The sequence below is a fragment of the Amphimedon queenslandica genome, unplaced genomic scaffold, assembly GCF_000090795.2.
Source record: "Amphimedon queenslandica unplaced genomic scaffold, v1.1 AMPQUscaffold_11943, whole genome shotgun sequence".
Taxonomy (NCBI): domain Eukaryota; kingdom Metazoa; phylum Porifera; class Demospongiae; order Haplosclerida; family Niphatidae; genus Amphimedon; species Amphimedon queenslandica.
The window spans coordinates 4,493-8,692 of NW_003547818.1; the positions used below are offsets into that span (position 1 = coordinate 4,493).

General features: G+C 33.8%; 1 long non-coding RNA gene across 1 annotated transcript; it reads left to right on the forward strand.

The window, feature by feature from the left end:
- The first annotated feature begins 136 nt into the window (after window positions 1-136).
- On the forward strand, window positions 137-3,310 carry LOC109588668 (uncharacterized). The gene is made up of 4 exons (XR_002188295.1): window positions 137-345; window positions 906-990; window positions 2,747-2,787; window positions 3,065-3,310. It is a non-coding gene; the product is annotated as an uncharacterized LOC109588668 (long non-coding RNA).
- The last annotated feature ends 890 nt before the right edge of the window (window positions 3,311-4,200 follow it).

The window sequence follows — 4,200 nt, forward strand, 5'->3', positions numbered from 1 at the left end:
TCTCTCTCTCTCTGTCTTTCTGTCTCTGTCTCTCTCTGTCTCTGTCTCTCTGTCTCTCTCTCCCTCTGTCTCTCTCTCTCTCTCTCTCTCTCTCTCTCTTTCTCTCTCTTTCTCCCTCTCTATTCATCCTTTTTATAGCATAGATAAGTAGTGTGGCCACACCCCTTACATCATTCGGTATCAATGAAACTGCAAATGTTGCTAGTGATCCTGCCCCACCCACTATCAACAAGTTATACCCAAACCACAGGAACCGCTCAGTTAAAGAAGAGGCAGTAAGCGTTTCAAAGGAGGGACAAGATGACTTAAAAGAAGTCTGATGATGTTTCACTATTTCTAGCTCTTGTAAGTATATTATACATGCACACATATGTGTATAATTTTTGTGGTCCAAATTTTGTAGTAATTTTGAGAAAAAGCAATAATTTAATTAGGAGAGTACACATTTGCATGGCGACTGTAATTTTAATTAATTTCTCTTTGTCAAAAACGGCTGAAGAGATGATTCGATGTTGTGTAGAAAGTTTAAGCTAATTCAGGTTAAGTAAAACTTTTTTACAGATTTTCAATTTGCTCAAAAAATTAAGCCAATGTTTATGTACATGGTCTCAGGCCAAAATTTACCAAAATAAATAGAAAAAAATTATATTATTATATTTTTTCCTGAAATTACATGTAGAAATTTTGAATTAATTTTGATCAATTTCAGTTTTTTTTTAATTTTATTAAGTTGCTCCAAACCAGCTCAGAACCATAAACCCACTCCCTGGCAAATGTACATACATGTACAATTATCATTTACACACAGCTAGTAATATGCATGTAATGTACGTATTATTGATACAAGAGTAGAATATATTGATGACTTAAATCCAGTTACATTTTTCTCTTTCTTTTTCTTTTAGATTAGAAGTGGAATTTAGCTACGGAGGACAGTGATTACGCTTTTAGATTAGAAGTGGAATTTAGCTACGGAGGACAGTGATTACGGTAGGTAGTAAATTGCAGCTATTTTCAGTCTCCAAGGAGTGTCTTTTATTGTGTGTGCTTTTGAAGAGGCCTCCTCTTCTGTTAGTTCTTTTTTCACTCCCTTGAGATGTTAGTAGCTCTAGGTAGAAGCTATTTAATTCACAAGAAAATGCCCAGGAATAGAGGTAGTACTCTAAGGCTCTTTTAACAGTAGATTAAGACTTGTTATTGCTCTAATAGATCTCTGTGTGTGGGATTCTTTAAATCTTTCTTGTTGGTGAGTTATAGATGTAGAATCTAGCTTCTAAATTTGAACCAGAGTAAACTATAGACTAATTTTACATCTAGGCAACAGTATTTGTGCCATTATAATGTCATATAGAGCTTAGAAGAAGAGAAAAGGGCTTGCTGCATGCTATCAATAATAATGATGTCATGCCACACCTCCAAGTTGGGTGTAGCTAGCTGGGAGCAGCAGTGCAGCTTGCATGCATGCCATCTGCTGTGGTAGATCTATATAAGCTAGCTGTTATTCCTCAGGAGCACACTTGATCCTTTTTATACATTAGTGTATATATATGCAATATGAAAGACAAATTTTATTTAATAAATGATTTAAATTAAAGTAATTCTTTTATACACCTTCTGTAAGGAAAATAGGTGAGCTAGGGCCATTTTAACCATATCTACATTACTAGCTAATTCTCCTTCAGCTGGTCATGAAGATATAAATATTTAGGTATGGAACATATTTAAGTATAACTTAAAAAACCTTGTAGACATGTAGACACATTTTAAAGTTTTGATTGTGGTACGCCCCACGATGATATGGCACTGTTTATCTACTTTATAAGGAAATAATAATACATTCTTATTTAAATTCCTACCGTAATAGCTGTAATTAATTTTTGGAGGGACAAATCGTCCCATTTTGTTTTCTTAATTTGATATTATGAAAGAACAGCATTTTATTTTCAAAAATTGATATTACCAGCGAGATCAGCCTTACAATGGGGCCCAGACCCATGTTTATTAGAGGTGGGCAATACTTAATCAGTACCAATACATACATGTAGTAGTATGAGCGTAGTATTGACTATACTGTCAAAGATTGACTATAATAAGTGCAAAAATAGTATAGATCAAGGAAATGAGCTACCATTTTTGTAATTATGAAAGGTGTGGCTGTCATTATGACTAGTACATACATCAAACTAGGTGTGGCTGGGTATTGTCATTAGTATACTCAATTCTAGTACCGTAAATGTTCAAATAAAGGCCGGGCTTGAATAAACGCCTGGTACTAAGAATCTCCAAGTATAGATACGCATATTTTACTCAATATAAGTACCACAATCTTTAGAGTGTCCCAAATGGCCTAATTTGTTAAGCTGAGTGCCTTAAACCTGGAGGTCAGGGTTCAAATCTCAGTTTTACTTTTTCTTTTGTTTATTTTACGCAATTTTTTTCTCCTGGAAAGAAATAAACGCCCGGGCTTTTATTTGAACATTTACGGTATTTAGTATCAAGTACTTGGTATGAAAGGCCTGGTATTGAAAAATTTAGTACCATATTGCCCACCTCTAGTGATTAGCAAATTCAACAATGTAGGTTGATTACAATTAGAAATAATTTTGAATCGTGAATTCATTATTGTGCATGAGTCAGTTTTAGATATTGTATGCAAATGCATATTTTGTTTGTTGCTATAAATGATTAATACAATAATATAATTAATGGGGGCAACCCTTAAATTCCTTCTCTCCCTTTCCTTTAGTCTCTATAATAGAAGAGTTTGACAGTATGTGTTTCTACACAGTAAGTCTTACATAGCTTGTCAAAAAATACATTTTCATATTTCATATTGCCTGGTGTATTATTGTATATAGTATATACAAAATAATGCCGATCACCAAATTACATAAGTGCCTAGGGAAGGCAAATATTATGACAGCTTTGTTGGCCTTCTACAGTTTCAAACCATTTATCTTTATTATTAATAAAATTAGAATTAAGGCTGCATTAGATGGATACTATAAGGGTTATTTTCTTAACATATCATTAAAATAATTGTTATCATTTTTCATAACTGTAGTGGGGATGATCAATAGCCACCAAGGATCTACCAGTATATTATTGAACAACCAGGATGGATAAAGATTAAGAGAGAAAGAGACTGAATAGCAACCATGCAACAATGATAATTACTTACATGTTTCATATCACCACACACCTCTCTACCACACCTCTCATATTAATCACAATCATTACACATACACATTATAGACTACTTAGTTGTTATGCATCATAAATTATCAATGATAGTCATTACTATACATAACCATAAATATAAAAAGAATCAAAATAATAGTGTGGCAAAATCGATTTTTATAGGATTAACATTGATCAACTTGAGATCTTCATTGTAACTGTATAAGGGACAAATGGAGGACAAGAATTTGAATAAAATTATTGTATTGTAAGATAACTATGCAGTTCAATCAAAATCAATATTTTTTAAAAATTGGTTAAATAACAAACAGTGTAAATACATGTAACTCATATCACTCAGTCAATTCACACAAGCAAGTCCATCACACAATAGTGCTTCATGGATAATTGCATTCAATGTTGCAGTTTAGTCAAAATCTATTATCCTTTTTTCAAATATCAAGTTGCTTATATATATAATATCATGATGGGGACAGTGCAAGTAACACATTATCACTCAGGTGAATCTTAGCAGGCGAGTCCACGCACCATGGTGCTTCATTATTTGGTGAACCTCTCATACCATTTAGTCCAATAGTAGTTAGTTCTCGAGTATTGTGCAATTCTTGTGTCCTCTGTTCTTGCATTTGACCCTATAGGTAAGTTATTAAAATACAAAAATTTTGTTTACAAGTTAACCTTTTTCTTTTGCTGACGTTTTAGTTCAGCTGCTATTTGCCGAATCTCCTTCTGCCGAATCCGTTCTTGCTTCTGTCTCTCTTTTTCTTGTTTGTTCTCCTCTTAGTCTTGCAGCAATTTGAGACTTTCAGCTGATGTAATTACTCTGTCTGAATATACCTGCTGTTGTGTGTTTGACTGTGGTGGGGATGGAAGTGTCAAAAACCTACTAAAAGAGCTTCGGTGTGAAGGCTGATGATATGTGGATTGCTCCTAATCATCATGTGGTGAAGGGGAGTCGAGTCCTTTAGCTTTCAGCCAAGCATTATAGCGAGCATCAGT